Source organism: Trichosurus vulpecula, chromosome 3 (genome assembly GCF_011100635.1).
Source record: "Trichosurus vulpecula isolate mTriVul1 chromosome 3, mTriVul1.pri, whole genome shotgun sequence".
NCBI classification, from domain to species: Eukaryota; Metazoa; Chordata; class Mammalia; order Diprotodontia; family Phalangeridae; genus Trichosurus; species Trichosurus vulpecula.
Window position 1 is genome coordinate 426,216,295 of NC_050575.1, and position 24,461 is coordinate 426,240,755.

A 24,461-nucleotide genomic window follows, 5' to 3' on the forward strand; every position below is an offset into this window, starting at 1 on the left:
TTCTGGCTTCTCATCTCTAAGACTGAATCAGCTAGCCCATACTGAGAGGAAGTTGCAGGTGGCAGGGAGGAGAATCATAGGGCCACTGATACTCTATTATTTGGCTCAATGATTTCCCAAGATAGACTTTAACAGGCCTGCTGTGTGCTCCAGAAGGGCATGCTTTATTTTATCTGTTTCAAATTTGCTGCCTTTCAATTTCATTGAGTGTCGCCTTGTTCATGGGGCTGATGAAATCACAGTGACTGATTTTGCCTTCACTAGACATTCACTGACTTTTTTTTCTAACTTTTTCTTGGCTTTCTCCTTTCACCTATAAGAGCTATGTTGCAGATTATATTCTTGTCACAGAAAAAGACAGTGTATTGTAGGGAATAGGGTGCTGAACCTGGAGTCAGATGGCATGGGTTCAAATCTTATTTGTTAGCAGTGAGACCTAGCAAAGTCTCTTCATTTGGGGGCCTTAGGTTCATCATCTGGAAAAGTGTCCCTTTTGAAGTTCTTCATAACCTGGTCCCTTTCTACCTTTCTTCCCCAATACCCCTTTCAATAGAATCTATAATTTAATGACAGTTTCTCAAACATGATACATCATCTCTCATTCTATGTCCTTGCATTGACTATCTTCATATCTAGAATTCTCACCCCCTCCAATCTACCTCTTAGTTTTCATGTTCTTCTTCAGACTCACTCCTAACTTAGGGAGACATCTTTTTCCTCAATGATAATGCCTTTCTTTTTTCAGATATCTACTCTAAAAGTATCATGTATGTGCTTAATTATTCACATTTTTACCTCTGTAGAATGTATGCTCTTTGAGGTTAGATTGGTTTTTTTTTTGCTAGTTTATTCATTGATTGATTTTGGTTTTGGTTTCCCTAGTTCCTAGTATGGTGCCTAGAACAGAGTGAGTGTTTAATAAATGTTATTGCCTGACCGATTCGACACTATAAAAATATTTTATCACTTGCAAAGAAGAAAAGTTAATCATATAGCAGTTAATGGAGTTACATGGCAGGCAAGAGCAGGCTGTAACAGATAACTAATAAGGAAATTCTGAAGAGGAAAATGCAAAGACGTCATCTGGAAATTGAAGTAAAGAGAAGATAGGTTGATCATAAGGAAATATAGAGAAATGACAGGTGGACAGTTAGCCAGAATTATTCAGACAACTTGTGGCCAACTTTGGGGAAAACTTGGGCAAAAATTATATAGGATGGGCAGGTATTAATGGGCTGTAATCTACTTTGATGGAACTCCTAAATTGATAAAATCTCATATATTTGAATACATGTGTAATCTAGGTATAGTTAATAATTTTGAGTATTTTTTCATGGACAATGGATGAAATCTGGTAACATGATAGATACAAATGTTGGCACCTTCATACGGGTAAAGTCTGAAGTGATAAAGCTCAGAATCAACTCTGGCTTTAAAAAAAAATAGCTATAATGGGAAGATCCAAGAAGAGATAGAGAGCCTGATAAGACTAGGTTAGGTAGCATTGTGGGAACTCACAAGGAAGAGAAAACACAACTACGCAATTATTACTTTGTATTTTGTGTCTCTAACAAGGAAAATTAACTCTGCAATATAAAGAGAGGAAAGAGTCAAAACAGTTAATATGTGGCTGATAACCAATGCAATTAAAGAAATAGTAAGATAGTACTTAGCTACTTTTGATTCAGATCACTTGGCCCAGGTGAATAATATAATTTGCTACTGAATGTTCTGGAACACATGATTTCTTAGCAACTTTCAGTAATATTTGAAAGATGGTAGAAAAAGAAAAAAAATACAGGAGTTAAAAAAAACCATATTTGTACCCTTTTTAAAAATGGGAGAATGGGAAAAAGACAACTCTGGGTAGAATTAAGAATATTCCAAAGTATAATATTAAAAAATAAAAGATTAAGTGACCATCTAGTAACATAAACAAAGCAATGACTGAAAAGGCAAGAAGACTACAAAATGGAACACAAATTGATTCTTTTTTGGCAACATTAATAAAATGCTAGATGAGGTTAGTTCTATAGTTATAGTTTCCCTAGACTCACAAAATATTTGATACAGCATCTCATCCCATTTTGTGGAAAATATATTGAGATATGGACTATGAAAAAACAACAGGGAAATTCAGGACAGTTGCAATGCCTAGAATCAAATACAGTCGTTACTTGATCAATGCTAATTGAAAAAAAATAACATTTTCCAGTATAGGATTTCAAAACTCTCTGCTTGGCCCTGTGCTATTTAGAATTTCTCCGTACCTTAGATAAAGATGTAGATGGTAGGCTTATCACATTTGCAGACAACACAACACTTGGAGCTATAACTAACAGACAGGATGACTGGTTTGGAATACAAATATATATGACCAAGCTAGGATACTGGACTGAGCAATAAACTAAAATAGAGGCAAATATAAATTCTTGGGCTCAAAGGAAAGCAATTCACCAAATGCAAGATAGGGAGGGCATTATGAGAAAGCAGTTCATTGCAAAAGGATTTAAGGGTTAAGTGGATGGCAAGAGAAAATAAATGAGTGAGATGTAGTATGTGGCATCCTAGAAAGCTTAAATGAACTCAGGCTACATTATTAAATGATGAAATATTATGAATTTGTCAGAGTCTTGGTGGATTCTGATGTGCTCACACCAGTGATCTACCTCAAAAAGTTGAAAGCCATAGGATGCTCTCAAACGTTCTTACTATTAGGAGAAGGCTCAACCACACCTCTCCCACCCTGCAATCCTATCTTGAATAAGAAGAGGAAATTCTCATTGAAGCATCATGGCTTACAATATCTAAATATTTTATTAGTTCACACACACACACACACACAGAATTTTCCAGACACTAAATACAATTCTTCTCCAAACTATCTCCCTTGATTTCTCTCCAGTGTTCTGGCAAATGGAAAACCTAATGGAGTCCATAAATTGGCAGGGGTGGGTGATAATTATTTCCAAAAGAAAGTAAGTGCCTTTCTGTATAGGTCTAAGATTATTGTTCCCCATGAGCAACCAAGTATTTTTGCATGGGAGTGTATTATAGGCAAAAGAATAAATATTTAAGTGCCTATTGCTACACATTATTCTAGATGATGTTAATAGGAAGACAAAAATGAAACCTAACTTGTACTTAAAGGGCATAGATCTCTTGGGGGAAAGATATAACATATCGACAAAGGAATAACTATAGGGCTTATGCAGAATGGATACAGAATGATGGGGTCATTAAAACTGTGGGGATGAAAAAGGGGTTCTGGCATTAGGTGACATTGGAGTTGAGTTCTGAAGGAAGCCAAGAATTTCACAGAATGGTGGTAAGGAGGGAGCTTACCATATTGGGATGAGGGCAGTTTTTGCAAAGCAGAGAGGAAGGAGGTAGAATGTCATGCTTGAGAAAGATCAAATAGGGAATTTTGGTTGGTGTGTAGACTGTGCAAGGTAGATATTTAAAAAAGAAATAAATTGAGGGAGGAATGTACTGGAAGAAAGAGAGAGGAAGAGTGGGGTAAATTATCTCAGACAAAAAAGGCAAGAAAAAGCTTTTACAGTGGAGGGAAATGGGTATGGGGGACGTGAGGGGGAGTGAGTGAACCTTGCCTTCATCAGAATTGTCTCAAAGAGGGAATACCATACACACTCAAATGCGTATAGAAATCTGGCTTACCTTACATGAAAATAGGAGGGGAAGGGAATGGGGGTGGTGGTGATAGAAAGGTGGGCAGATTAGGGAAGGAGGTAGTCAAAAGCAAAACACTTTTAAGGAGGGACAAGGTGAAAGGATAGAGAGATTAGAATAAACTGGAGGGAATAAAATGGAGGAAAATACAATTAGCAACAGTAACTGTGAAATAAAATTGAAACAAGTTTCTCTGACAAAAGCTCCATTTCTCAAATATAGAGAGAACTGAGTCAAATTTATGTAAATAAGAGCCATTATCGAATTGATAAATGATCAAAAGGTATCAGTTTTCAGCTGAAGTAATCAAAGCTGTGTGTAGTCATATGAAAAAAAATATTCTAATCCATCTTCCCCATACCTATCAAGTTGACATTCCCAAACCAATGGTTTTACCATGCCAATCTTTTGATCAAAAGGTTCAATAGCAAGTAGCTTTAGGATAAAATCCAAAATCTCTGACTGTAAGCAAAGGCCATTGTAATTTGCATCACACCCTTCTTTCCTGAATGTTATTAAAATATACCCCTCTATATGTGCCCATTGCCAACTTATCCACTTTTTGTTCTGTACATGATTTTCTGCTTCCATAGAGGGAGTTTCTTCCCTGAGAATTACCTATACCAAGGAAACAGCAGGAATTGTAGAGATAAAATTCAGTTAATTATCAAAATAAGCACAGGGAATATGATTTTCCCACTAAAGGTCACTCCTAGGTTGATAAACTCCCCTTATGAATATAGATTTACATATTCTTTGCAACTTATGAATTGCTTAGTTATTAGAGTTAAAAAACAGACAAAAAACACAATGTGCATTAGATGCAAGATTTGATCCATGTCTTCCCTGTGTTGAACCTAGCTCTCCAGCTATGATGCTGCAGAAGTAGTTGCTCAAAAGTTGGATCAAAATATTTGTGATGGGTTAAGCTTTTCAGGACTAGAGATCTTCCTTGGAAGGCTGGATAATTTCTTGTTGGAACTATCATCAAGGTTATTCATGTTGAAGTGAAGATACAATTATGATGACCATTGAAGACCTGTGTGGGCTATACTGTATAATCAAACCTATGAAATCACTGATCTTTGGAATATCAAAAATATATTACATATTTGTATGCTTACATGTAAAAATATGTACTACACATAGAGATTCAAAGTGTTTATATCAGCTCGTGTGTATTTACATAAATTTATGTATGTGAACATATATACCCCATTGCATTATATCAGTCCCATGATTTCTTTAAGGCTTCCAAAGAAGAAAATATTTGGCAAAGAAAGAATTTGGCAATTGGGTGCCTTTAGCCTATGAGATTTTTTTTTTCTGTTTTTAAGGAGACTCCATAAGCATACCATGGCTCATAGTCAAAGCAGAAGCAAAGTCCTTCCATGTTTAGATGTACTGAATACTCTCAAGGCTTTTCCCATGCTGACAGTGGCTAACCCACGATACTTCACCAGCTGTCAATGATTGGCCCATCATGGTGTGAAATAGAAACCATCTGCTCCCAGCTGGAGAGCTGATTATTCAGGAATCCTGGTGCTTTCACATCCTTTTGAGCTCCAAAAGCTGTTTAGCTGCATAGGGGAATGGTATCATCTAGGGAAACAGGTGCCAACCTGTGGGTACTGGAAAGTGTGGGGAGATAATGAGGTCGTCACACTTTGGGGCAAAAGGACTTGCTACATCTTGCTCTGTGGGTAGATGCCCATAAAAAAAGGCACATGAAATTAAACTGTATTATTGAGCTTAGATATAGAACTGAGAGTATAGTAGGAAGAGGACTGGGCAGGACCATAATGACAAAGTTAGCAATTATGAAAACAGAGTAAATGGAAAGGGCACTAAAAGGAAAAGAAGTTTAGAGAAACTGGAAAATCAAGTATGCCTGGCAACATAGATTACAGCTAGACAGATGAGAGAGATATGAATAGATAGATAGATAGAGAGATAGATTGATACAGATATTCCCTATCAAAACAGAGAGGTGGGAGATGACTAGGGAAAAGCACTGTATATATTACTGGATGTAATGGTTATATTGGGAATTCTGGCTTTTTAATAAGTTTTTTTGTTTGTTTTTATTTTGTTTTCCTACAGGAGAATTCATTCTGGATGAAGAGGTGGTGAGGGTTTTCCTTTTGAAATAACTGTGATACATGAAAACTTCAATAAAATAGAGAGTGACAGATATTGTGTTAAATGCTTTACCAAGTTTGTATTATTTATTCCTCACAACAACCCTGGAAAATAAATGCTGTGATTATCCCTATATTACAGTTGAGGAAACTGAGGCAAACAGAGGTTAAATTTTCTTGGTCAGGGTCATACATTTAATAAGTGTCTGAGGCTGGATTTGAACTCAAGTCTTCTTAATTCTAGGATCAGTGAAATGTGAGATGGGGGAGGAAAAAAAGAGGAAGGGAGGAAAGAAGGAAGGAAGTAAAGAAGGAAGGAAGGAAGGAAGTAAAGAAGGAAGGAAGGAAGGAAGGAAGGAAAGAAGGAAGGAAGGAAGGAAGGAAAGAAGGAAGGAAGGAAGGAAAGTAGAAATTAAAAAATGAAGGAAAAAATCCAACTCATAATATAAACATTAATGCTCATTCAAACATAGTTTTCTTTTTAAAATACCACTTCTCTAGGCATCCCTTCCAAGACCAGCTGATTCTTCTCTCATCAACTCCCAGTCAATATCCAAGAACAAGTGGGAAGAGTCAGCAATCTCGTTCCTCTTGACTGTCACTATCAGCTACTCCCTCTGCCACCATCACTCAGTAATGCTTTATTTTCCTTCAACATTCACTCCATCCTGGGCCAATCTTTGATTGTTGAGCCTTATTAGTGTCATCTGCGGACCTCCAGAGCATTTTCCTGTTCCTCAGTATGCTCACAGGCTTTTCCATCTTAACTATTCTATTCTCCAGACATTTAGACTTTTCCGTTCTTCCCCCAGGCCAAATCCTATGGTCTTTGTCTATGGTCAAAGCATGAATATCTATTAAGCATGCTCTCTTTGTTAAGTCTAAGGACACAAAGACAAAACTGAAACAAGCCCTGCCATTCAAGACCTTACAATTTATCCTGAAGGAGGTGTAATTTATCTCAAACACTCATGAATCATTGTAACTTAGATACCCACACCCCAACTCACCAAAGACATACCCATATTTATAGAAACCTATTTTTTAGGGTCCAGACTTTCTGATTATATATTTGGTTAAAACAGTTACATTTCATATCATATCAAAAGATGTAATGATCAATTTTTGTGTTGTCTCTGTGTGTCTTACCAATATTGTTTGTTTTGGAGTTTGTTTTATTTTATTTTGTTTAGATAAAAGCTTGTTTTTTTTGTTGTTTGTTTGTATAACAAAGGATTGATATTCCTACAAGGAATAAAGCTGGAGGCAGGAGTAGGGTAGATGTGGGAAGCAACCTGACAGGCAGATGCTCCACCAGGAGCCCTGTTTCTTCCTCATCCTCTGTCTCCGTAGTTGCTCTGGGGAAATGGCACTGTGGGAGGTATTTACAGGCTGTCACTATAAGTGTGAGAGTTGGGATTGCATACATGAAACACGGAGTGAAATGCTGTGGAATTATACAGGAGTGGTCTAATGGAGAGTATATTTGACCACAAGTCAAGGGTCCTGAGTTCTACTCCTGGCCCTTTCACTGAATAGTTGGTGATTTTGACATATTCAATTATTCTCTGGCCATACTTTCCTCATCTTTAAAACTTGAAGGCTGTACAAGACTATCTCTCAGGCTCCTCTGAACTTTAACATTTTCTTATCATAGCGTCATAGATTTAGAGCTGGAAAGCACCTTCTAGGCCAAAAATTTCATTTTATAAAGAGGAAACTGAGGACAAGAAAGGTTGTCTGATTTGCCCAGTGGGACATGACTTGTAAATTAAAATCTGGGACTTATACTCAGGTGTTCTGGTTCCAAATCCAGGATTTTTTTCCATTGTATTATTTTGTTCCTTATTTTCCTCCTAGTCCTCACATTCTAATTAATAATAGCTGACACTTATGTAGTATTTACTATGCACCAGGCACTGTGTCAAGTACTTTACAATTATTTCATTTGACCCTCAAAACATCCTTGGGAGGCAAATGCTTTTATCATCCCCATTTTACAGATGAAGAAACTGAAGCAAACATAGGTGAAGTGATTTGCCCAGATTCACACAGTTAATAAGTGTCTGAGGCTGAATTTGAACTCTAGGCCAAGTGCTGTATCACTGCATCAGATAGTTGGCATTCTTCCCTTTGACGTAGTTAATTGCTACTTGCTTTCACTGCTGTCCTTTTTTTTTCTCATCTGGAAATGATACGGCACACTGATAACTAGCCACAGAGTCCAGAATATCAGTATTCAATTCCCACTGTTTACATATGCTGGCCATGAAAATCTGTTCAAGCCAATACCTTCATTGATGCTGCTGTAAGTCTAAATTGCAAAGCAGGCCCCGATCTCTTATCAGCACAGGGAGTTTCTTTACCAAGGAATGTTTTATACAAATGAAACATATTTTGAGTACACCATAACCAGTTCGAACACAGGGCGATGACCATTACAGTCACTTCAACCCTCAAAGGCCTTCCACTAAGCTTTACAGCATTGGTAGGGTGAATAGCCAGGCTCATAACCTCACGGAAGCTTGGTGTGTTGTAAGAAATAATGAAAATAAAGACCAGATATTTCCCATGATACATAACTTGAGCTTCCACATCCTCAAACCTAAAGCATCTTCAAGCTAAAAATCAGGTACAACAGCATTAGAGGTATTGGCTTGTGAGTCCAAAAATGAATGAATGACATGGTTCATTATCACATTCTCGATGAGGATCATATATATGTGTACATGCATGCCAATTAAAAGAGTCCTTTTGGAGAATGGATAAAATGTTTGGCTTGGAGCAAAAGAAGTACATTTTAATTCAACTTCTGGATTAAGACATTTAACATCTCACAGCCTCAGTTTACCAATTTGTAAAATAGTTAATTAAAGCAGAGTCTTACATTGTTGTGAGCACTTGCTATTTTCATTTGTCCTGGATTTCCTTCAGGGACTGATCATTTGCAATGAAGGTGAATTAGATGGGCCAGTAAAACTTCTTAGAGGCTAAGAGAACTTTTGATCCCATCTGAAAGGCTAATATTGCATGGGCTCAGCTCCCAGAATATTTCCCTAAGAGTTGGCTTCTCAGGATTTTCAAAGTATTAAAGTAGTCTGATAATAAACCATTGCATCAGCTCCCCATTTTCTCTCACAACCCTCGCTTGACCTTTTGCTGTATATAATATTGTATTAAAAATAATTCAAGGAAAAGGAAATTTTCTCCTACATCCCTGTCACATGTGCTCTGTAGTGCCCACAGCTGTGGCTGTGGTTAATAACTTTAGAGATAAGTTGATGATGAAGGATTTCATTTATAAGGCACCCCACCACTCACCCCTAGGAAGTACGGATGCTGAGATAACAAACCTAAGCAAACAGTCTTAAAAGCCACACACAATATAAATAAATGAAAGTCACTCCTATTGTAAAACCATCCCCATTTAGAGACAATCTCAGATAAGCAATAATAAATAAAGAAGCAATAGATTTAAGAGCCCAAAGTGCAAGGTTTACCTGTACTCTAAAAGCAAAAGAATGAGGCTTTGGCTACCTGCTCCCAGGGTGGCATGGTTCACAAGCATTAAAAAAGTTATAATACTGGGAAACTAGAAATTTTTATACTTCATTAAATAAGCATTTGTGGATACCAGAAAGAATAGTCTCATAGAGACAAGAGTAGTAGGCTGCAGCAGTGGTAAAGGAAATAGTGTGAATGTATTTTTTAATAAAAGAAAAGACTCTGCCTCAACTCCATGGGGATTGAGGGAAAGGTGGGAGAAAGGTGACACTATAGCAGGATCCCACGGATATCTAACTTCAGTGTGGTACAGTGGAAAGGACACTGGCCCTGAAGTCAGAAGACCTAGATGCCAATGTGGTTCTGATCCTTAGTACTGGTGTGACCTTTAACAGGTCATTTAACCTCAATGGGTTCCAATTTTCCCATCTGTAACATTAGGATTTAGACCAGATGGCATCCAAATTCCCTTCTAGCTCCCCATCTATGGTATGATGGTGGCTGTTAGTGTTGTGCTATTTGGTGGACTTTATAGTGAAGCTTGGGGTGAGCGGTAATAAAATGGAGCAAGTTAATGGTCCTAAATGTCAGCACCTATGGGTAAAACTTCTTCATATGGGTTCATATTTTGGACATGCTTGAAAAAAATGTTTATTCTAAACTTGCTCTATTTATTTTAAGAAAATCGTTATATTTGCAAAGTCATAAGATAATAGGATCAGAGAGTTAGAAGGAACCTCTAAAGCTTTCTCATCCAATTCACTTACTGTCCAACTGAGTAAACTGGGGTGGATGTAATGAGACAAAGTAGATCATTTTCCTGAATTCACACAGGTATCAGCATTTGGTGGAAAAATCCCTTCGAAGTATCACACACACGCACACACACACACGTATATATGTATATGTATGCGTGTATGGACACATACATACTATATATACATATGTACACACATATGCATATACATATACATACACATGCATGAATACATACATATATATATTCTCTTTTGTCATGTGTATTGATAAAATCATTGAAAATTTGATGCATTATGAGTCCATACTCAAGTAAAGATAATTTGAGAGCTTAAATTGAGTAATAGTGAAAGAAATTCTGCAACTTGCTCAGGGGATCACATAGGGAATCAGCGGCAGCATCTGTACTGAGTTGGTTTGTAAAGGAATGTTTATTGGATTCTCTTTTATGATAGGAAAAATGTCCCAGCATTTTCCCACAATATGTGTTAGGGCCATATTTCCCCCTTGACCTTGACAAATAAAGAAATGTTTTAACAAAAATAGGATGAAAAATTTCACAGTTTCTATACAAAGGGGTCCTCTTAGGGAAAGCCCCAAATAGTCCACAGAAACAAGATGGATAAAGAGTATTTAGAGATAAGTGTGCCAAAAAAAGACCTCCTGGACAGGGTGTACCACTGGTTAGAAATGTATGAGCATATTACATATTGTTTTTTATACTGGGAAGTATGCCAAATTCTGGAAAGCAGTAATCCTGTATTTAATTTTTTTTTTGTCCCAGACAGCTATTGATTATATCCTTCTATTCTCCTGCCTCTCTCTACTCCTAATTCCTTCTGAACCTTCTCCTTCAATCCCTCCATTCTTCCTGTTATCCTACTCCATCACTCATGCTCTGACCTCACTTTGCTCCTATCAAAATTTTGACCTTATGGCTGACTAGTTCAACTGTACATTACTCTCGTCCCTTAAAACCCTTTATACCTAAGGGCATAAAAGTCCTGCCAACATAGAGTCCAAGACTCTCAGTCTCAGTGGGTGCCTGAGACCACATGTGTCATCATACTCTGTCCCACTGACCTGACAGGTTTCCAAAAGAAGGAGCAGAAGGTCGTCTCACAAAGCTTAAGCTAAATGCTCCTGTGACATTACTGACTTCTTTTCTATGCTGTAGCTAGGAAAAACAGTTTTGTTAACTGGACCTACTAGTATCCCAGTACATCCTAATATCAAACACAAACTAAGAGGATGTAGGTGTTATGTCCATCACCAACAGCCTTCTTTTTGGTATTTGTAATCACAATGTAGATACTACTTCCACCAGTATCAATCCAAACCCACTTATATTGTCTCAGTCTTTGTGATTCATACATTTCTTTTCACATACCTATCATAGAGTATCAATTGAATATTGAGAAATACCACTGAAACAACAGGCTGGCTTTTCTTCACTCTCCCTTCGTGCCTGAAACACCATGTTTTCACTCATACATCCTTTGGGAGCAATCCATCTTGCATGTACCCTCTTGCACACAAATGATCATTGTTAATGGGCAGCCCATTCCTCCAGCATCCATCTTTACTTTTGTTTCTTGGCAGAGGATTCTTTTGAGATATTGGTGTTCCAGACTTAGAAGTCATAAAACAGCAGCAGGAAAATGTAGGTGCCAATTTACTCCTTACTGATCTCTAAAGAGATTTTTGTTCATAGAATTTTCCCTCTAGCCTTATAAAGGACATTAACTTCTTCATCTTATGAGAGGCTTATATTAATAACACAGTTATTTAATTTGTAATATGTTTATTTCAAAGAAATCCATTTGACCTCCATGAATCACAGTTTCCTCATATTTAAAATGCTCTAAACGTGGACTTGGGCTAGTAAGACATTGTCTCTAGATGCCAGTGTCTTCATCTATAAAATTGTAGGGTTAGTCTAAATGTCCTTTCCAGCTTGAGATTCCTGACCCTATGTGTGACCTTGAACTGCCCACCTCCTTCAGCCTCAGTTTCGCTGGTTTCTAAAATTAAATGTCTTTAGACATCCCTTCTAGTTATACATTTGTGCACCTGGGATTATAGGACCAATTACTGGAAAAAAAAAAGTATATTTGCTCTGCTTCCTTCTAGGAGAAGAACCCATGTTAATCCAAAATGTGATCTAACAGGGATACACTAATCATACACACACACACACACACACACACACACACAATACTAGGTAATCAACCTGGGCAGTTTATCACCCACCCACTAGAGATTTTAGTGTTATTAGCTAATTAAAGGGAGGATCTGAACTCTTTTATATATTACACTTAATGAGATAGATAATCACAGTCTAGTTACCCTGATAGGCGATTTGTAAAGCCATGCCATTTGGTTGTAATTTTTCAACTGATTAGAGCTTAATTCCTCTTGTAAATTTCCTGTAAGTTCCAAAGAGGGCAAGGAAGAAGGGCTGGGTTTATGCTACTGTAACATTTGTCTGGTGCAGTTTCCTCCTGGCCTGTAGAGAAAGAAATAACACATCTGGGCAGACATCCAGCTATATTACTGTCACATTGAGATCCAGCTGAGGGGAAAAAAGACACAGATCCATTGATAGCATCTGAAATGAGAGAGACTAAAGCACTACAACCAGAGAGAAACTCAGCATTAAAAAATGCTTCTACTCTATTGTTACCTTGTTGCAGACCTTATGGGATGGTGGGTAGTGTGTTTCAGTGCCTTACCTATAAAATTAAAGTGAACCTGCTTCTACCTGGACATATTTTGAGAAATTTACTTTGCAGTCAAAGACTTTAAATAAGCTCCTTTGTATTTCCTCTTCTCCTCCCTACCCACCTTCCCACCTCCCTTCCTCTCAACTCAATGTACCTCCTTATAACATGCATCACTCATTTTCAGACTAAAATTTGCCACCATCCCACACAGACCTGCTGTTCTCCCTCTCCACACTGATTCTCATAAATTACCAACACCCAAAATGTAAAGTATTGGAGCTGAGGTTAGAGAGAACTTCCTACACTTTGCATAAAGGAGGAGAAAGAAGGTACCAGGAGGGAGCTGACATGCTTTGATACTGCTGGTTCCACTAGTGATTTCTCTATTCTTCATTGGCGAAATCAGCATCACCATGAAAGGACAGGGGTTGTGTCATCCAGAACTGAAAACAATAAATACCATAAAATACAAAATATGGCACATGAAGCTACATTGTTATATTCCAACTGTGATTTCCCAGTTATCCATATGTTGATAGGCTCCAAATATGCATGCATGCTAATATATGTACCCAGAGCATATGTGATCACAGAATGTATTTAGATTGAGCTATTAATTATAGCTATTAAGTATAGTTTCAGTGTGCCGCCCTTGTATTTATAATAAGATATCAATCAGAGTTCAATATGAAAAAGAATACAATTCTCCAGTCACAAAGATCATAGACCTATGGAAATGTCAACTTAAGAGGAATAACACTTGACAAGTTTTACTGAGAATGGGATCAAAATTACTGATGATAAGTTTCAGCAAAGCGACAGTAGGAATTTCTACTTCATACCCAGCCCTATCCCCTACTCCCTTTGACACAAAGCAAATATATCAAGAAGACATTTATATCACCAAGGCACCTTAGATGATCCTCTCCACTTTAGGGTATCTCAAAGTAGTGAGAAGTACATCTTAATAATTTAAGGATATGTCTCCCAGATTCGACTTAGAGGTTTCCACTAGCCCAGATGATAACCAGGGTCATTCATTGCTTGTGAGAGTGATGTCGAACAATTTACACATACACATATGTTTGTAATGCATATATACATATGTACACATATATAAAATACATGCATGCATGCACACACACATTTTATGTGTACACACACAATTAAAGAGTTTAGCAATCATCATCTCTTATTATTTCTAATGCACTATCTCCTGTAGCCATGATGTTCCCCACACAAGGCATACCACTTTCTCTCTCTATGACTATGCCTACACATCATGTCTGCCACATATAGAATGTACTCCTTCTTTACTTCTGCTTCTTGTAACCCCTAGCTCCAATCCAAGATTTTGCTTACGTGGCTTTTCGTTGGAGACACATTTCTAGATTTTCCCAGTTGTTAGACATAGAGGGTTGTCTGAGGGTCAGAAAGGTTCAGTGATTTGAACGTTGTCCCCAAAATACATGTTTTTAAAGGCCAGATGTGAAACAAGTTTTCCTGATTTTATATTCAGCACCCTCTCCACTGTGACATACTGAGTCCCATTCAGTAACATGGGAATAAATAGTAACGCCTTAATGGAAAAAAAAAGAGGGGAAAAAGCTTACATATAAAACATTTTTTGTTTCCCCAGATGTTCTGTAGATTTATTTTAGGAAAATTCTGTAGATTTATTTTAGCAATCTATAAAACTGTGATTTAGTCATTAGTTATTTTATTTTATACCGGTGATCTTTAAGGCCCCTTCTAGTCTTCAAATTCTGATTGTCCTTTGATTCTACACAGACAGATACAAATATCTAAGAATTTTGAAATTCTTGCTCATTTGAGATAATGAATGGAAAAAACGGAAAAGACAGGAAAAGAAAGGAAGGAAAGAAGGGAAGATAATATTAAATCTTCTTTTATTCAAGGAGAGGCTTTATGACCACTTGTCAAGGATGATGTAGTCAGCATTTTTTGTTATAATATCAAGCAGATGGCCACCAACATCCCTTCTAATTATAAATTTCTTGGTTTGATAGTTCAAAGAGGGAGGAAGAAGAAGAAGGAGAAGGAGGACGAGGAGGATCATTTGTAACCCTTGGAAAGCCAGTTCTCCTTTTTGGTTCTTTGGGTAACTTTCTAAAATTATAAGTTACAGATAAGGTGGCATTGCAGATGGTGTTTCCCTATATATTGTTCCCTAGAACAATGAAATTGCAGTTCTATCCCTTTCCTTGACTTTACTGACAGAATCAGTAAACTAGTATTTTATTTTCCTAGGGATAAAAAAAAGTTATTATTTGTCCTGCTTTATTTAGATAGTGCATTATTGCTTCTATAGGGAAAAGCCTCAATTATTCTCCTAAAAGAAAAAGAAAGTCATATAGTTTGAAATTCTGAAAGTATTCAAATGACTGGTATCTTTTATCATAAGTGAAATCTGAATTTTCTTGCCAAATTAAGATATGAAGTGAATGTGGATATAAGAAACAACAAAAGAATTAAAATGGTGAGTATACTATGGAAAATGAGGATCTTTTATCTCTACCATTGATTAGAAAGGGTAATTATGCTGGCAAGATCAGAATTTGGTGGCTGGAAGTGGTCTTGGAGAGCATCTAGTCCAATCATCTCAATCTACAGAAAAGGAAATTAACAACCAACACGCCCATTGTTTGGAAGGTAATAAGTACCACTGCTGATATTTGAACACAGATCTTACATCTCCAAAAGCAATGCTCTTTCTACTATACCAGGGAAATTTCCCTAGGTACAGAAAAGGCAGAAACAAAGCCTAATTGTTATCTTTTCCTCCCCCCTCCTCTTTATGGCTGATGTTTTAGTAAATTCGTAAAGTGTGTGCAAGAGAAATTAGAGGACTGAATGTACTGAGTGAGGAGATAAATGACCAATTACCTGCTGAAAAGCTTCATGTTGAAGTTGCCTAAATTGCTGCAAACCCCACTGCAGAGTTGTGTAATTAAGATGACTTATTAACATAGATGAAAGTGGAGTCAATGCCCTGGCTATTCCAAACTCGAGTTACGGCCACTGAAATGAATTGCCTGCCTGCACATGTTGTATCTGAGTATGGAAGCCCTTGACATAGTGATCAGCCCAGCCAAGACTCTAATCAACCTAATTAAGAAGCAGCAGTATGAGGGCGTGCAGAGCCTGAGTGGAATGAACGTTTCTCTCTGAAAGGAGGTAAGGAAAAAAAACATGGGTTTACAAAAACACTTCAACCATGAAAAATTGAATTTATTTAGATCCTGAATGGAAGATGATCACTAGCTGTGTTTGTGCCAAAGGAAACGATTGCTATTTAACAACTCGATACAACATGCACCCACTCATGGATAAACACGTTCAGGATGCTGCCCACAACCACATTTGAATAAGTATGCACATCCATGGAAGTGAGGAACGTGACTGTTTCATGAAATGAGGACAAGTGAAGACTGAGGAAAGAAAAAAGACCTATCTTCCTATTCTAGAAGATGTCCATGCATAAGAGGGAGTAGGATGACAATTCTGGAAAGACCACCAGGCTGTGAGTCAGAAAATCTGGGCTCTGGTTCTGACTTTGCCCCTAGTTCCCTGCATCATCTTGGATAGATTTGTAAACTTTCTAGGCCACAGATTCCAATTCTCTAATATGAGCAGATGAGTCTCATTGATTTCAATATTACTTCAAAACAATAAATTCTATGATTTGACAAATATAGACATGCATATCTTCCCAAACTGAGAATTCTTATACATCTGTGCCTAGCATCATGCCAGAAACATAGAAGAAACTTAAGAAATATATATTGGGTGATTACTCATGCTAATAAAGGGGGAAAGGATTTGGACAGTTTGATAAGTGCTTCGCTTGCTCATGCCCATGAAAGTAGTAAAGATCAGAGGTAGGTTTTGAACCAAAGCCCTATGACCCTAGAGTTTCTTATCATGTATTTCTTTTGATCATGCTACCAGGAGAACACAAGGAAAAAGGAAATCTTTATCAGAACTTTCATTTCTATAGGACAGAGGAGGTATGTGTAAATGTGGTTTGATTGAGTGAGAATGCAGGGAGATGGATATATGGATGGATACATGTATGTATGTATGTATGGATGGATAGGTGGATAGATAAACAAATAGGATAGATAGATAGATGTATTAGATAGATAGATAGAAGGATAGATTCATTTTCTGTTTTTATCATCATAATAATGAGGAGCTGACTGTACTGCTTTCCTGCATCCTGTTCAAACCACATTGGTAATGTCCTTTTCCACTCTAAGGACCACAGTTTCCTAAGGACATTATTAGGTTAGTGTGTGGTGAGGGGTAATACACAAAATAGTAGGAAGAGGACCATTGAGGCAGAGGAGTTAGGTTTGGTTTGTGGTTTTCTTTCTTTACTAGGTTTACTTTCTTTACTATGATTATTTTATTTACTCAATAAATCTCTTGACCTCACTCAATCTCAGCTTCCATATCCGCAAAATAAGGAGTTTAGATGACCTCTATAGCCTCTTCCCATTGTATACTCTTTGATCATATGATTATAACGTGAATCTCAAGAGGAATGGAGAATCAGACATGAGAGGATAAATAGAAAGATCTGAGTATCTTTAGTCTTGAGACTTGGACCCAAAGTACAGAGCTAGGGCTGCTGGGGTGGGAGGAATTGGAGAGATAAGTCCTCATATGAATAAGAACTCCCTAATAATGACAGCTGTCCAAAGTCAGGATGTCTTGGATATTACACTGTTGCTCCATACTAGAAATCTTCACAGATTAGATAGCCATCACAAGGAATGTTGTAGGAGGGGATTATTTTTCAGATACAACTTCACATGATTCTAGAAGACATTTAGAACTGGACAAGATGGCATCAACTCTAAGCCTGTTATTTTACATGGGAAAACCAGGCTGAGAAAGGTTAAATGACTTATCAAGGGTCACACAAGTAGTCAGTGGCAGAGTCACAAATCAACCTGTGTCCTTAGACATCAATTGCAGTATCCTCTCCATTTGTTGTATCATGATGGGCAGTTTTCAAAATACCTGCTAACTCCAAGACCCTGTAATAATTCAAACCTGCCTCTTCTTTGAAAGCTTCTTAAATTTCTCCTGTAGGCAACGATAATACAACCCCAATAGCACTAAGAATGTGTGCAATCCCATTATGGAGCAACAGTTACACTTTGGGATAGCTTTGATTATTATGTTCTTAAATGCCCATTCTAAGGGCTGGAGCTACAAAGACGAAAAGTGGAAACAACCACTTGTGTACTATTTTGTTAAGAAACCACTTTGCTTTGTACCTCTCGAAAGTGCCATTGGCATTGTGGTTGTCATTATTATTATGCATTGGAGTTATGTGAATTTATATATTTTACCCCTCCTAGGTTAGAGATTCAATGAGGGCAGGAGGACTAGCTTATAAAAATGTGCTATGATTAGAGATTTCTAATTGTTACTGCATTGTTCTCAAAATGGTACATGTATAATAAGCAGTTTGTTGAATTGAAAAGATAATAGATGATATCTTTGAAGATAATTGAGTCAACTGTATAAAAAGAAAATAGGTCTATATTCTGAAAACAATGATAACAAAATTCAAGCTTCAATAATTTGAGCCAGGAATGTTCCTGCAGCAGGATTCCATACTGACAGCCAGAAGATGAAATGAATAATAAGGTAGGACTTCTGCAAATTTAACTCTCACGGTGAAATAATGGAAAATTATTGAAAAGGGGGGAAAAAATATAATAAGGCTCCAAAGAAAAAAACCAGAGTGTTTCTATATTGACAGAGCAGATATGATATTGAGAAAAAGGATAATGGATATAGGAAACCTTATAGAATGTATGATTTATTGTCTTAAGCACCTCCTACACATGTGCACAAGCAACTACACATTTGCATCAAGAGAGTACCATTTCGTGGATGGCATGGTATTATCAAAGATAACCCCAATTAGATACTGATGCTCTCCCAATGGTAATTACCTTCAGCTGCTGCCTTCCTCCTCCCACTGCTAAACTACTCTACTAAATTTTCTATGATAACAGAACATTAGAACTGTCCAGGATTGGAAGTACCAGAGAACTATCTCTTGGATCATGCCATCTGCCTTGCCACCATGTCCTCTGCATGCCTGGGAATTGTGATATGACCTGCCAGTGTAACCCATGAAAACTGGGTTTTGTCAGCTTCTCTGATGCCACATCCAAAAGAAGAATGGGCTTTTTCAATTATACTGCAACTGAAGCCTGCTTTATGTTTCCCCCTTTCCTTAGAACATGAGTTCTTTGAGAGCATCTTTCTTGCATTTTTATTTGTATCTGCAGTATTTAACAAATCAATGCATAGTAAAGCACTTAAGAAATAAATGCATGTCCTTTCTTTGTGTAGGTGGCTAAGTTTAAATAGATAAACTCAAGATAATCTGTGGGGAGGAGAAACTTTTAGGGTAGAGCTGAAATGTGACCAATAAATTCTGTATGAGGATCAATTGTAGGATTTAGGATGTTTAACCTGAAAAAAAAATCAAGGTAGAGAATGATTTACGTGTCTTCACATATTTGAAAGATTGTTGTAGAAGAGGGATTAGATTAAATCTCAAAGGAAATAATCAAGAGTAATGGCTAGGAGTCACAGAGATGAATTAAATGATGATCTCAAAAGAAAGCAAATTCCTAATATTCAGCAGTTTCTTAAAGTAACATGGTCTCCCTAAATTGATCAAAAAGTTGGAGGTTGGGGCAGTTATTGGGGATGTGTTAAGTGTTTTATAAAAGAGATACTTATCCAGGTATGAGTTTGCTAAGATGGCTCTTAAGGTCTCTTCCAACCTAGGTATTCTGTTTTTCTGTTATATCTCCTACATCACAGGATGATGATGAGCTACAAATGAGACAAGGATGGCAGAGTGCCTTGCAAACGTGAAAATATCATAGAAATATCAAAAACTATTATAACTATTACCCTCCATATGTGACAGCAATTTCTGTGTTTGGATAACAATAACATGTAAAGGGAAACTCACATTGGCCTCTTCTTAATATAAGATAACACTACTCTGTAGTCTGAAAGGGTAGGGAGGACACTCTCTAAACCTTTCTAGCTCCAATATTTGAAGACATCCTAGTCTTGAGTTGGCAAACTCAACATGTACCTTGAGATGGCAATTTCTAGGCAAGTAGAAAAGTTGGAGTTAAACAATATTGAGGCCATGAGAAAATGACAGATGGCCCTTCAGAATGCTTCTTTTGAAACCATCCAAATTGTACTAAACTTGGTCTGTTTCTGATCATTGCTATTCTGAGATGCTATTTCTTATAGTCTAAATAATCTTTCTTAGTAAAATTTAGTCTGAGCTCCGTAAATAGATATTGTATGTGATATGTATTGTCAAGAAATAACTCCTGTACAATATTCATAGGAAAGGGACTGGATTTATTGACTGGTGGCATAGGCTCCTTAACATTTATCTATCTATCCAAACATATATGTATGCATATCATATATTACACACACATGTGTAGAAATGTGTGTACATGCATACATAGGCATATGCACATTGCACATGTGTGTGTGTCCATATACATACAGAAAACATATATACATACATGCATACTTGTGTGTACAAGAAGGCAGTTAAGTAGTACCCTGGACAGAGTACCAGGTCTGGAGTCAAGAAGACCTGAGTTCAAATCCAGCCTCAGACACTAGTTGTGTGACTGTGTGATCCTGGGTAAATCATTTAACTCTGTTTACCTCAGTTTCCTCGTCTATAAAATGAGCTGGAGAAGGAAATGACAACTTCCTCCAGTATCTCTGCCAAGAATAACCCAGCCAACTTTACAGAGAGTGACACACAACTGAAATATTCGAACATATATGTATATACACACACATACACACATGTACAGACAAATCTTTGTAAGGGAGAATGTGTTCAGAGTGAATGAACCCAAGTTTTTAACCAAAAAAGTAGATTTAAAGTTTCTGGAAAACATTGGGTTTTGAATGAAAAAGGAGATAACAGCCATTGCAATAGTTACTCTTTACATTACACTTTAAGGATGGTAAAGCACTGTATGCCATTCAACACATTTGATTTTCAAAATAACCCTAAAGGATAGGTACTGTCATTATCACCATTTACAGATGAGTAAACTTATATAAACAGAGGTTAAGTGACGTTGCACAGCTGATTGTGAGGGGCAGGATTTGATTGTTATCTTCCGTACTCTAGGTCATACATTCTCTCTACAAGTGCTACCAGATAGCTTTACATGTTGCAGGACAAATACATGGATATTTTCAGAAAAAAAAAAACAAAACTTCAGCAGAGAAGATACCCTGACCCAATTTCACATGTGAACCTGTTGCATTCATCACTGATATTTATATACAATAGGAAAAACCATCCACAGTAAGAAGCTGAGAAATTAGTTGGAAGAAGGTCTGGTAGGAGGCAGAGGCTTAAGAAGGCCCAATTTCTGCTCATTACAAAACTAGAAGGTGATAGAGACACCATAAACATCTAGTCAAGCTTTTTCAGTCTACAGAAGAGTGTGATCATAGGAACAAAAGAATTAAGTTTGGTATGGTCCTTAGTGGGATCACATAGCTGAAGGAATAGCATAGTGTACTAGAAAGTGTAGAGAGTTTGGAGTTATACAACATGGGTGAGAATCTTCACCTTTTCATCTAGCCTTGTGACATTAGGCAAATCATTTTACCTTGTGGGGCATCAGTTTATTTATCTCCAACAGAAGGGGATTGAAGTATCTAATCAATCAGCATTTATTAAATGTCTACTATGTGCCAGACACTGTGCTAACTGCAAAGGCTACAAAAAGAGGAAAAAGGCAGTCCCTGCCCTCAAGAAAGTTTCAATCAAATAGAGGAGACACACAAAAACAAATATATACAAAGCAAGCTGTATATAGCATGAATAGGAGGTAATTAACAACAGTAAGGCATGAGGTGTCAGGGAAGATTTCCTGTGGATGGTAAGACTTTAGTTGAGATTTAAAGGAAACCAGGGAACTCAGTAGTCAGAGTTAAGGAGGGGGAACATTCCAGGCATAAGGGACAGGCAGAGAAAATTACCAGATCACGGAGATAATGTTGTTGTAACGGTTAAAAGGCCACCATTACTGGATCAAAAAAGTACAGTTTTGGAGAGTAAGTTGTAAGAATGCAGGATAGGTAGGAGGGGGCTAGATTAAGAAGGGCTTTGAATGCTAAATAGAACGTTGTCTTTTTGTTCCTGTCTCCTAGGATTTGTCGAGGAGGACAGTGACATGACTGTATTTGCGTTTTAGGAAAATCACTTTAATTGCTGAATGGAGAATGATTGGAGTGGAGAGATACTTGAGGTAGGTACCGGCAGGTATTGCAATAATCCAGGCATGGGATAATAAGGACATACATTACAATGGTTGCAGTGTCAGAGGAGAGAAGGGGTTGTATTTGATATGTTGCAAGAGTAAAATTGACGGGTCTTGACAACAGCTTGGATGTGGGGGAAGTGGTCAGAGGTAGTGAAAAATCCAGAAAGATTCTTAGATTGTGAGTTTGAAGGAATAGGAGGATGGGTTGCCCTCTAGAGTAATAGAGAAAGTAGGAGTAGGGAAGATTTGAGGGAAAGATTCTGTTTTGGACTGTCTACTGGACATGTAGTTTGAGGTATCTGCAATGCAATTAGACATGCAGGATTGGAGGTCAGTAGAAATATTGGGGTAGGAAAAGTAAATTTGAGAATCATAAGCAGAAAAATTATCATTAAATCCAAGGGAGTTGATGAGATTACCAAGTGTAGTAGCATATAGAGAGAAGAAAAGATGGCTCAAGACAGAACTCTAAAGGACACCTATAGTTAAAGGGCATGATCTGCAGGAGGTTCCAGAAACGGAGATACAGAAAGAGTGGTCAAGATCAGTAGGAAGGAAAACCAGGAGAATGATGTCCTAAAAACCTAGAGAGAAGAGGGTATACAGAAGGACAGAGTGATAAATAATGTCAAAGCCTGCAGAGAGGTCACAGAGAATGATAATTAAGAAAAGGCTATTGGAATTGTTAACTCAGAGATCATTAGCCTCTATAAAGTGAGCATTTTTATTGGAATGATAAGGTCAGGAACTAAATTGCTGAGAGGTTAAGAAGAGAGTGAGATGAGGAAAAGTGGGGGCACCTATTGAAGATGGACCTTTTTAAGAATTTAACTAAAAGAGCAGAAGAGATGTAGGAAGATGGTTAGCGGGCATCGAAGCATCATGTACATTTTTGTTTTGTTCCTTTTTTCAGGATAAAGAAGACATGGGCATGCTTGTAAGCATGTTGGAAATGAGCCAGTAGAGAATAAGTGAGAGTAGAGATGATGGGGGGGTGGGGAAATCTGTTAGAGGCCATGAGATAGAAGGAGATCACTTGAATAGGTAGAGAGGTTAGCCTTGGTGAGTGGTAAGGCTCCTTCATATGTGAGATGGGGCAATGAATTTGAAAGTGACAGAAAGCACCTGAGAGATAGAAGAGGAGGGAGCAGAAGAGGGAGATTGTGGCAAATGACTTTGAATTTTTCTTTAAAATATGATGCAAGGTTCTCAGCTGAGTGGTTAGGGAGAGAGGGAGACATAGGAAGTGTGAGAGCAAATGAAAAGGAAGACCCGAGTTTGAGAGTGGCAGAGTGAACTGATAAGGAAGGTACAGCAGGATTGCCCAGCATCTTAGAGATTACAATAATCTATCAAAATTGAAGAAAAATGCTGGAAAATAGTGAGATATTAAAGACAGTGCTTTCTAAATCAAAATGTGGTACGATTAATTATGCCAGATTCTACTTTTGGAGTCTGTTGCTTTTTCCCCCTTACAACCCACATCATATTACATTTGCTTTTATGAAGAAGAAGAAGAAGAAGAAGAAGAAGAAGAAGAAGAAGAAGAAGAAGAAGAAGAAGAAGAAGAAGAAGAAGAAGAAAAGAGAATTACATATGAAACTGAATTCTTATTACCTAGAGCTTTCTTTTCTTTTTAAGTATGGAATAAATTTAAAATGTAACTTTCTTATTCTTTTATTCTGTGATTCCTTCCAGCATTTCTTAAATACGGTTTTATGATTAAAAAATACTTAAGTGAATCTCTTTTATCATCTTTTCTTATTTGTTAGTTTCTTTGAAGGCTTCCATTTTGAGGGTGGGGCTACAAGTGGATGTGTTTCATTGTCCTCTAGTCTGTGCTTCTGACTTATCAGACCTTAACACTCAGAACCAAGGACTTCACTGTGATGTCCCCACATGGGTTCCTTCTCCAACTCCAACTGTCTCTTTTTACACAGCCTAAAATTGCATTAGTTTTCTGAGCTTAATACTTTTAATCAATTTTAATCAATGTTTTTTGGTTTCATTCATGTGTTGGTTTCCACCATTAACATAGTTCCTTGAGCTCCTTTTTCTAGTATTCATATAGTCAATGCTTATCACCCTGCCTGGCACATGGCAAATTTTTAATAAATGATTGTTGCTTGCCTGCCTCTCCCTAACTCTTTCCTTGCTTCCATATGCCCAAAATGGAAAAAAATAAATAAATAAATAAAAATAAAAAGAAGAAAAGAAATAAGCATTTATTAAATATCTATTGTGTC